Raw genomic sequence first — 12,327 nt, forward strand, 5'->3', positions numbered from 1 at the left:
AACTTCTGAAGCCCTGCACTCTCTCAGTCCTCCCTTTGTGTTTGTCTGTGACTAACTGGCACAGGGTTGGGGGGGGATGCAAGAGACAAGACAGCTGTATTGGATCCCCAATTAGGAGATACCACACACAGAGACCAACGGGCACGTACACTGACGCACACATCTTACAGACAAACAGAACGTGCAAATATACATAATGTATATATACACTCAGAAATCCTGGAAAGATGTAGAAATGATGCGTGTGTCTGTGAGAGTGGGTGGGCAGGTGGGTGGCAACTGCGGTTCAGAAGACATCAAATGGTGAGCATCCATAGGCTGACGGTGTTCCAAGGAAAAGAAAACACAGATCTGATGCTGTGAGGGCCCTCCGAGGACTGTCATTAACACTTCACACACACACACACACACACACACACACACACACACACAACACACCTACACCACACACACACACACGACACACCTACACACACACCACACACACACACAGCCAGGGTGCACACAGATTTTGTCAAGCCTGCCAAAATTGGGTGCACTGAGTTTCGTATTGACATTCCTCCTTAAATCTCGAAAGTCTGGCAAATACTGTCAATTTCAGCAGTTTTACTGTTCTTTGTGAATGCATTTCTTGGTGGTGAAGAAAAAAAGAAAAGGATTCCAAGGAGTTTCCATGTGTTGAAGAAGACACGTCGCTTGTCCTAAAAGGATTGTCATAGTGATAGTCAGTCTGTCAGGCAAACCCCCCATCAGCCCAACCCTGACTGATGCTTTGGAAAGGCGTTCTTCTCTAGCTTAATGCTGGTGTTGTTGGGCTTTTTAGCATTTCTGTGAAGCCAAAGAAAATAGAATTTAAGGTTAGCCAGCTACTCCTGGTGAGTACTTTTTGATTTAAAAACAACCTTTTAACCTAATGTAGATTCTTCTGCAGTGTTAAGAGTTAGCTTATGAGACAAAATCTATGAATTTGAAGGATTTCCACCTAAAGCCTGAAAACAAGCAACACAGGCAAAATATTAAATCAACTTCTTGTCATTCTCTCAGCAATTCTAAATATACAGTTATATGATTGCATCTTCTGTTGAATATTGTATTTTAGAATTACCTGTGTTGTAAGCTGTAAATGAATCTGGATTTCCAGTCTCAGGACTGAGAGTAAAAGTGGGGTCATCTGGAAGGGACTGACAATGACAAAAGTTTTGGAACTGGGGAAGGATGGGAAAATATTAAATGGGCAGATTGGAGCAGATTAAAAATAAACTTGTCAATGAGTGTCCTTATATTTATATTTCAGGGAAGAGAGAAGTTTACAGAACTCTAGCTGTGGTTTAGATCACTTTGTCAAGCTTGTTGGAAAATTGCTCCGCTATTTCTTCACACTTCACTCCCATTATGGACTCTTTAGTCCCGGTGAACATCCAATGGAAACAAATTACATACTCAGATCCCTTTCAGAACCTTTTCATTTACTGTTGCTTAGGCAGAATAGAAAGTAATGGAGTAAGGACGTGCTAACTCTAACCATCTGGTTCTTTGCAGTCCTTTGTTGGTATGTTGTAAGTATTTGAATAGTTTTTATGAGTGTCTCATGTGTCACTGCCATTGGGTCAAGTGCAGGTCGATGTTATTTCAACTAGCTCCAGGCTTCTGCTGGAATCAATGACAGGGTTCCAGTTGGGACAGAACAGGACATTCTGCACTTTCCTCTCCTCTTATTCCACGCTCTCCACAACCTCCTTACTTCATCATCTGATCTATTATCAATACTCCTCTTTCTTCCCCGCTAGCAGATTGTTGTAGTTGTCTGGATAAAATGGAATTTTACAACTGAGTCAAATCCAGAGTGAGACACCATTTTGAATGACGCAGTGTTGTTGTAATTTGACATTTCCCCAAGGCCATGGCATCATCCCTCTTCTCTCCACTTTCTCCACTGCTCTCCTCCCCTCTCCTTCTTTTGTTTTTCAGTCCAGCTAAATTGTGTAACTAGAGAAGGAACAGGTGTACTCATAGTTTTATGTCACACATCAATCTGATGATAACACACAAACACAGCCACACATTAAACACACGCTGTATTTGTTTTCCACTTTGTGAAAACAGACAACTGTGAACATATTTTTTCACGATTCATAATGTGTCGAGCCAGGTAGTTCTCTCTTTGTCCTCCTCTCTCTCTCTCTCTCTCTCTCTCCTTCTCACTCTTTCTTTTTGACACACACACACACACAGACACACACACAAATGAATAAAACAGTCTGGAAATGTTTCACTTTTCTGTCGGGAAAAACAACCTGCCAAAACACCGATGGAGCATGAGATCTTTGTCATGCATTTATACTCACTCCACACACACACACACACACACACACACACACACACAATTGCAAGGAATCACGCCCACACAAGTATTTGTATGCTCAAATGTGTCCAGGCACATTCACTCACACATGCACTGTAGGTGTTTACACTCATAAACTGACAAACACACGCACACACCAAGTTTGAATCACAGCGAGGCAGAAGTCAACAAAGAACCAGCTATTGCCAGATGGTGTGTGTAATGTGTGTGATTACCGCTTTGGTGTTTTTGATCTATGATGTTGCCTTGCGTGTGTGTCTGCATGTGTGTTTGCCTTTGCGTATATGTGTGGGCGATTAGTCCTGCCTTGTTTTTTCTGTGTTTTTTACATCAGCAACCGTTGGATTGCTCCCCAGACCGCAGGCCAAAGACCTTGTTTACCACCAGCCGTGACTCTGTGAAAAAAAACCCCAGGAGAAACATTAGATTAGCCTGTGACAATTGTTGGATTTGTAAATACCCTAAAAATATCTTAAATTGCTGAAAAAAGTGTGAAAATTGGGCATTGTTTGAACAGAGAAACTGGTGATTTTCTCTACCAATTTCAAGATCATAAGCTGCTCAGCTGTCGTGTTATGTGTGGTAGCAGCCTTTTAAAGCCTTTTTTCTGTCTCCTGTCCCAATAGAGTTTGATGTTAGGCTGACAGGCGAGCTAGTCTCTCTTCTCTTCTTCTCACTGAGTTGGCTGACAGAGACTCTCCTGATGGTGACAACTAAATGATCTCTTCTTTATTAAACACCTCTTACTATCTCTCTATCGCTCCCCGACTACCTCGCTTCCTCCTCGCCTTCAGTGTCTCTTTTTATCTTTTGACTGACTGCTCTCCCTCTCCTCGTCTGTTTCTTATTCCTCCGAGTCCCCCTCCTCCCCCCCTTCACTTTTTTCACCCTCTTGGCACGCAACCTCCCTCACTGTATCTCCCCTTGGTTTCTCTATCATTTCTGTCTCCCTCCTTAGTTGTCTCGCTTTTTTTCTCTAAATGGAAAGAGGAAATATACTTCCATCCCTCACCTGTGGTCATCAGCCAGTCTAGCTAGCCAGTCAGTCTGTCAATCTGCTTGATAGTCACTCAGCCAGCCAGTCAGTCATTGTGCAGCAGTGTTAAAACATTAATTAAAAAGTCTCATCCTCAGAGCTAGGCAGTGATCCAGGCTGATCTCAGCAATCCAAGCTTTCTGTCTCAGTCTTTTTCTCCCTCTCCCCTCCCCTCTGTCTCTGTTTTCCTCTCTCTTTCTCTCTCCTCATACCTTCCCAGCCACTTTCTCCGTTTTCTCTCTGTTTCTCTGTCCTCTCTGTGCAGGAGGACTGGAAGACCGGGTTGATAAGAAACATTATTAACTTCTTTCTGGGAATAGAGAGCTGGAGAACTGGGATGGAAGGGAAAATAAGGGAAGAAGACAAAGAGAGAGGCAGAGGTGCCGAATGTAAGAAGGAGAGTTAGCTAGCGAAACGGACAGGAGACATTAAACGCTGGCAGAGAGAACAGATAGAAAGAAGTATGGAGGTTGTCTGTCTCTCTTATAGGCCCTCCAAGCAGGATTGGGTGCCATACAGATGTCTGGTTATTATCATTATTTATGAGACAGTACTGCCTGTGTTCTGAGGCCTACGGGTGGGATTTGAAACAGATAAGGACAGAATGGATAGATAGAAGCATACATGGACAATTTAACTGTGATAAGGTGTTTCTTGCAGACACCCAGAGGAACTGTGTTATGGTCAGAATTTGTTCTATTTTGTGTGCCAATTTTATTTTATGGTATTCTCTTGGATTCCAACTTTGTGAAAACCTCTTTACAGTTGCTCCAAAAACTATAGTCTCAGAGGAGGTAACATGTCTTCCATTTAGACACTACTTTGTTCTACTTAGGCACAGTGGTGCTTTGAGCTAATGCTAGCATGGCAACATGCTAATAATGCTGATCTTTAGAAACAGTATTACTATATTAACCATCTCAGTTTAGCATGTTAGCATGCTAGCATACACCAAAGTATTGTACAAATGTGTAATGTACAATTTTTTGATGATGAAATGTTATCATAATCATAATTCATCCTGAGGGGAACATGAATGTCTGAACCAGAGTTCATAGCAACCAATCCAATAGTTGTTGAGACACACACCAAAAATTCAAACCTAATGCTCGTGTTACATGAAAAGGACCATCAACGTTTCCACAACATTTTATGGCAATCCATCTATTATTTGTCGAAATCTTTCAGTCTGAACCAGGCTGGGAACCACTGCCCTAGAGCATGGCTAAAAATGTTGTTTGCATAACAATCAAAGAACAACCCATATTGTTCCATTTGTTAAAAATAGCTAAACTGATTCACCTGCTAATCAGAACATTTCATTGTTGTTTTTTACAGATATGGGAAGATTGTGTCAACAAAGGCCATCCTGGACAAGAACACCAATCAATGCAAAGGTGAGTGAGAACCAGGCTTTATCTGGTTTGGTTATCAAAGTCAGCCTATACTTCACAATCTCAGATTGTGACGGGAGGTTTGAGTCTGGAAAACATCAACTGAGAATTGATGATATTTGGCAGCTTAAAGGCAGACTAATCAGTACTCTACAGGGAGTGGTTTTGTACTGTTTTGCATCCCCAATTAATCACTGCCCAGAGGTTTTACCAATTGGCTGAAATGTCTTTCAACAACCAGTGTGACGTCAAATTAAAACAAATGACTTCAACTTGGGCAAGCCACCCAGTCTGCTATTACACAAAATCCATGTGTTTGCCTCAGAGTTGTGTGTTATGTGGTGAGTATGTGTATTTTTACACTGTATACAACACAACAGTATTGACTGCCTTAATGAGCATGTCATCCTTTAATCCACCTAAATGACGCACTGCTAGAGTACCTTTATTTTGTTTTACATCTCTATAAAGATGATTCCAGGATTGCACCCTAATGACACTCAGAGTTAAGCACCTTTTGAAAGCAAGATGTTTGCATTGTTGTCATTGGCCAAATCAAAACGGAGAACACCATACAATAGCCACAATGTGTTTCAAATTGTCTCTGTGGTGAATGAGGATCACTCAAGTGTGTTCTGATGAGAGTCTGCTTGATTGTTGGAGTGGTCTGAACAAAGCACTAATCAATATGATTGTAGTCGTCTGCTTTTGAAGAGGCACACAAGAGCATGTGTTCAGCATGATTGCTGCTCATCTGCCAAGGCTGTACTCAAAGGTATACTGACATGGTTCAGGACAACATCACAAATGCCCCGTAATCAGCGTATCAGTCTCAATAGTATGAGAGAAGGAAAAGCCGGTCTGATTGATAACAATGGCAGGGATGTTAATGTAGGTTCTAAGACTTCATCTGCTACAATTACTTAGGATAAAATATTAAGTAAATGATTTCAGTCCTGCCTGTCTTATTATAATATGAACACCAAACTTCATTGAAACCCCCCTGAAAACTCTTACCTCAGTTACTATCTTGGATCTTTCTAATTGGCTGGTTATATAAATCTTATAAACTTAATCATTCCAGTTACCTGCTTTAGCATCACATAATCAAATATGTCTTGAGCTCCAGAGGCATATTGAAATGCCTGTCCTGACATCATTACAGCATAGCCGAAGGGAAGGCAGAACATTCTATAAACCCAGTGATAATTATCAGTTATTCTGCCATTTTCTCAACTCATTAAATTTTTTTCATTGGTGTTACTTGAAATGGAGTTTTAAAACCTGATTCAGTACAGCCTCGGTGCTCCAGTTCATGATTATTATGTTTGGCAATTATGGCTTCATGCTTCGTTTTTGTATGATTTACAAATGGAAAATAATGTTTTATTCAAGAACTCATTGCATCTGAAAAGGCTATTTGCATCCAGTACTTACACATTAAACCAGAATTAAACGTTAATCAGCTTTAAAGTGGCGATATGTATATATAATATATATTTTTCTTATTGTTAAAAAATCCCATGGAAAGACCACCAACAAATTGGTTGTAATAACAAATGCTGCCTGTGTGGCCACAGCCTAATATAGAGTCTTCCTGTGTGGCATAAAGCTTCCTTGCTGTCCAATAACTATTAAAAACTCATCAATGAGCCACACTGTTGCACTGGGTGACATGTTTTTTCATTACCATGCACATGAGCACAGTGGTTTATTTTGAGTCAATCCTGCAGAGTTCTTCTGCCATAAATACTCATTAGAGCATCAAATGTGTATTAATCCAGGGCTGAAAATAGTCCTCAGCAAATTCACTATTTACTCCTGTTTGAATAATGTTTGCTAAAAACTGAAATTACATAGCATTTTTAAAAAATTAAACAGTATATTTGTGACCTGTTTTTAAAGATTTACATCTTCAGAAGGAATGATTTAGGCTGCGGAGCTAAGAGCTACAGGGTAGGGAATTAGAAATGTATTGAGTGACGGGCCGGCTGTGGTTTTCTCATGGAATTTGTTGACAATAATAATTTCGTCACCGGCACATGTCCACGGTTGTCCACTTGGATTGTGCATGTGCAGTCTAGAATTTGACACACACAGAAAAGGTATGAATATGTACGTTATACGTATGTAATGGCTCCAGACTTCAGCAGCAACTTGACTGCTTGATCACATTCAGTAATATTTTCTGGGCTAAAGTAGGTGTGATGGTGTGCAGTTGTATGTGTGAACATAAATCAAAATTTTTATTGTTATTTTCTTTTATTTGTGTCTGTTCAGAATGTTAACTTCCCTTTCACTTACAAGTTAATATTTTGGTGGTATGCGTTATTTCCTTCTGAAAGCAATGAGCCTGTATGGAGAGACAAAAAAGTGTGTGTGTGCTTACAAGTAAATAGTGGGGATATTCTTGGCCCCAGAGCTGGCACTATACTATATATACATGTATATATCCCAGCCAAGCCCTTTATGAATACATAAGACTGTTTCAAAATGCAAACCAATACATTCAGCTATTTATGCTTGTTATTTAATGCATAGAATACCCAGAATGCAACAGCTGCAGCTGTAGTGGCATAGGCAGTTTTTACAGACTGTGGCCCTCATCAGCAATTTCACTGCTTGTGATGTAGACTTCATACATCTTTTAGCCAGTTGTTAACTCACAATGAAGGAGTTTCATTATCAGTCGGCCATTAGAATGCCTTACAACCGGATAAGTGTTGGTTTGATTGCAGAGGCATTCAGTGGGGACAAGATAAGTGCTTAGCGTGACTAAGAGAGTACAAATTGGCACAGAGAGTTCTCTTGGAAAAGGAGGGATGGCTGGGAGGAGGCACAGGGAGGTGGAGAAAGGGGGGTAAAAATAACCTGGGGCTGACAGAAAAGGAAGGGGACCCTTTGAAACTGATGATTTAGCAGACAGCTTCTTCTTTTCAGGAAGATCTTGCAGAGAGGAAAGGGAGAAAAGGAAGACAGTTGGAGAGATCTAGACATAGAGGCAGGTAAATAAATAAAGTCTTCTTCCTTTGCAGTCTGCAGTCTGCAGAGATAGTGTTCGATCAGTTTGTATTGTTGTCAGGTGACAGCCTTGTGATCCCAGTTTCTGTGATGGTTTTACTTCTAAACGGTTTTGTGCTGTTCTTGAATTTGTTCAATGACAACAACATATTGTCCCACAACAATATGTAAACATATGTATATATGGTGCATTATAATGAAAACCCTAAAAAAACCCACCATCCATAGAATTATTGTTTGATTATTTGTCATTTGAGAGAACAAAGAAAGCAAAACCTTTGCTTCGTTCTCTAAAATAATATAAAGATTTTCTTTGTAAAGTCCTCAGCTTTGTACCGGGCTCAATGTTAAATACACTGACAGTTTTCTAGTTAGCAGCGTGGGAGCTCTGGGGGAGGGAGAGGGCATGGAGCACAGGATGGAGGAAGGAAGGGAGAGGAAACCACTTTAGATTGTAAAGGATTTCCATTTCCCAAAGACAAGCGGCCTCCCTCTCCCCGTCTCTATGTCTCTCCTGCCTTTTCTCCACCTCTCTCCCTCGGCCCGGTCTCGTTGCTCATCTCATTCTTCCACTCTCTTTCTCTGCCTTCTACTCTTTCTCTCTCCTTTCCCTCTGTACTTGGTTAGCCCATTCTAATGGCCCAAGGCCAGGAACTCTGGGAGCTCAGGAGATTAGATGGGAGCTTGGGAAGTGTGTGAGAGTACTCATGTTTATCTGGGCTTCCATCTGTGTCTATGACTGCACATGAGTGTGTATTCAAGTGTGTGTGCGCTTTGTAATAATTTTTTTTTTCATTCACGAGTGGGATATTTGTCAGGCTTGACTGAGCAAGATGAATTTCCATCTCTGTGTCATCATAAGGCCACAGATGGGAGGGACAGGGCACAGATGAGAAGGATTATATAATTCAGAGATATTATTTGTGCCCAGAAGAGCTATCACTTACATGCACATGAGATGAGTTTTCACTGAACTAAGGAGGGTAGGTTTTAGTGTATAGGTTATTTTAAAATGTATACATTTACATGCTGGGCAGAAGCACGGCATAGTGATACGGGAAACAGTCCAGCAGCTTGGAAGACAGGCATCTGCTCATAGACTCCAAAAGCATCCACCAAGCTGAAGTGTCCTTGAGCAAGACAATGAATCCATACCAGCTCCTGGGGTGTGATCTGTCACTGATATTTGACCTCTGACACCCTGAATAGAAGGCCAAATAAATGTTCAGAAAACGCAAATCTCTCCATGAGTGATGACAAGTCACAGCCAAAGCAAATGGTAAATTTCAAGGCTATCTCACCGAACTAGTCAATGAGACCAACACTTGAAAAAAATGTCTGTATCATTCATGCCTCCAGAATGGTGAATGGTGTGACATAATTTTTCTGCCCAAGCTGACACTCAGACATCTTTAGATGTAAGGATTAACTAAAAGGTGCAGGGTAAAGCTAGATTACATGCCGACTTCTACAACAACTCAATATTTTATTAAGAAATCATGTACAAGGCTCCTGAGACATGGACTCAAGGACACATTTGATATGAGCTACACAGTTGATTGGTAAATCACTGTAAACTAAGCAGTTCCAAGAAGTGGCTTGGTTCTTGGCTCTTGGTTACTTTGCAGATTAAAATCTCAAGCCTCTAGTTTAATGACCATATTTGTACTGTCACAATCTGCCAATTACACCTATAAGTGCTATGTTTTCACTCAACAGAATCTCCACCGTTGATTATGAAAACAAATCAACCAATCCCTATGGAAAAATACTTATAACTGCACTGTATGAGATAAATAAAATATAGCTGAAGTCATTAATCAGTTCTTAATATTTTAAAATATTCTTAAAGCCATGTCAAAACCATTTTGAGGTTACCCTACCACATATGCAGTAGTAGTAAACCGATTGGATATGAATAATTAGTGGAGTTGCCCTTTAAAGCACCTTTACCAATACAGTTACTCTTTTTTTTCAACATTTATGTGCATTGCTGTGGTAGTGTTGAACTACTGCCATTAAACAGGCAAAAAGGCTTCTGTTTTGAACTAGTGATGATTGAATTATCCATTGTAAACTGAGATTTTTCCCACTAATTACATTGACAGCCTATGGTTAAACAAACACCCATTAGTTAAAGTGCGAGATAGCAGATATAGAACTTTCAAAAATGTTCTGGAAGAAAATGAAAGCATCTTGCCAGGCTACTGATGAATACAGTATGTTTATGCATCCTCATTAGTTTGACTGTTGTGACCCTAATTAGAAAGATATAGATAAAAAAAATGCATGTGTCGGCATGCTTGCATATATCTGTGAATCTATGAGTTCTCTGTGCATACCGTATGTGTGTATCCATGCTTGTATGGATTGGTGTTTGTCCCAGTTGTTAATGTGTACACATACATACAAGAGTAAAAACTTGCATGTCTGTTTGTGTTATCCTATTTTGGCTAAATTGTGGGTTTCTCATTAGCAACTGTATAAATATTTGTGTGTGCAGTACATATCTTGCTGTGAAAGCAGCTTGCTGCCTTTGAACAATAAAAAATCATCTGCTTATGAGCAAAACAGAGTGAGGCTCCAAATCCTGAAGAAGACAGACAGACAAGAACAGATGTTTGAAATGAAGTGTGTTTGTGTGTGTTTTCCCTCATTCTCAACATGTTTACATTTAGGATTGTAATGAGTGAGGCTTTTGAAATGTGGATCATTTAATTGTGTTAACACGCCCACTCAAAACTACAGCTGGAATTTCAAAGCTGCTGTGCTTTCTGAACATTTCTCTCACTGGCTTAATGCATGTGTGTTAATATCTCTCTTTTTTTTTTTTTTTTTTATCTTTCATATAAACACACAGTCAGAACCATTCTTGTACTAAGTCTCTCAGTTTTGTTCACATATACCACACGCAAACTGTCATTCACACTACACACAGGCTGTGTCTCTTTTGCTTCTGTCTGTCTATTTGACATCTCTTTCCAGCCCCACCCATGTGACCCAGTAAAACAGGGTATATTTCTGAAAGCAGAGATTGATATTTTTGTGTTCAGTCCTCTTGTCTTTCAGTGCTTCCTGTAGGGCTCAACCTAGATCGCCAGAGTGTCAACAATTTGACAGATACACTGTGCACACATGCACAGAGACACACAATGTGACGCAGATCTTATCACAATAAAATTGAGTGATGCTCATTCTCTTTGCATCTATATGTCTTTAAACAAGACTCAATCACTTGAATAGCTGCATAAAATGTGGAAAATGTTTCTTGGTGCCACTGGTACATAGGCATACAGTATTGACCACTACTATAAGAACCTTACTGTATATGTACTGACAGATTTAGTGTAGTACAGTGACTAAATGAGCTCACATGCAAATGTCAGACAATAGGAAGCCAGTAGATTTTACATGTAAAACTAAAACAGTCTTTCAGTGTAGAGTCGAGATACAAATGGTATAAAATATATCTAAAACGATATCTAATATATCTAATGATTGGTGACATTAGTGCACTGAAAGACAATACAATGATTTCATTGAAAAAGAGCTGTAATACACAGAAACTTGTGTAGACATTACAGGATCTTTTGGATCATAAACAAGATGGCAAGAGTTACTGTCATAACACCAATTCTGTTGATGTTCTGTGCTAAAACACATTTAATGGGGGAACTAGTAGCTTTCATTAGATATGTGACCTGACTTGATTTTGACAAATTTATAGGATTTATTCAGTATTGAAAACAAGAACATGCTTGGATTTCTCCTCAGTAATATTCAGAACAACTGAACTTAACTGATGTGATTCCTGTGTTGTCTGTTTGTGTGTGTGTGTGTGTGTGTGTGTGTGTGTTTACAGGCTATGGCTTTGTGGACTTTGACAGCCCTGCAGCAGCCCAGAAGGCTGTGGCTTCACTCAAAGCCAGTGGAGTCCAGGCACAGATGGCGAAGGTAAGCTTCACCCCACCTTTCACTCGCTGGCCTGATTTACTTGTTGTTATTGAGGTGTTACACTCCAGGTACACCCAATCTGTAAACCCTGGAGAGAGCTGATGGTGTTGGTGGTGATGATAAAGACTGCAGTGATGGTCAATGTTATTTGCGGTCACAGTAATAAGTAACAGCAGTTGTGCAGTGTTGATAATCATGATAACGATGACCGGATTTCCTGCATGTCAGTTACACTGTTACATTGATTCATGTGAGACTGATAGGTGCAGTTTTGATTAAGTCAATGATGAAATTATTGATTGAGTCCATATAGAGTTATTGATTAACGACTATGGTCATGATGAGATTATTGATCAAATCCCTGAAAAGATGGGAGAAAGGATGGAGCAGAAGATTTAGATGGCTGAGCTAATTCCCTTTCATCTTGTATTGTGTCTTTCCTTTTTTGGACTTACTTTCACCTTTTCGTTATGTGTTCCTCTCATATTTGCTCTCTATTTTCTTCTCAAATACTAATAATCATTCACATTTGTGTTTATAGATAATGATGTGTGTGTATA

The 12,327-nt window shown here is 39.9% G+C and overlaps 1 long non-coding RNA gene across 1 annotated transcript in view; it reads left to right on the forward strand.

Annotated features, from left to right (window-relative positions):
• The window catches only part of LOC118335374, a 17,465-nt gene extending 5,698 nt beyond the window's left edge, over window positions 1-11,767 (forward strand). Inside the window, exons 2-3 of the long non-coding RNA XR_004797060.1 lie at window positions 4,737-4,795; window positions 11,676-11,767. This is a non-coding gene — a long non-coding RNA (uncharacterized LOC118335374). The remainder of the gene's footprint in view (window positions 1-4,736; window positions 4,796-11,675) is intronic.
• Window positions 11,768-12,327: the final 560 nt, after the last annotated feature.

Source organism: Morone saxatilis, unplaced genomic scaffold (assembly GCF_004916995.1).
Source record: "Morone saxatilis isolate NCDOM2014 unplaced genomic scaffold, NCSU_SB_2.0 Contig24, whole genome shotgun sequence".
Lineage (NCBI taxonomy): Eukaryota > Metazoa > Chordata > Actinopteri > Moronidae > Morone > Morone saxatilis.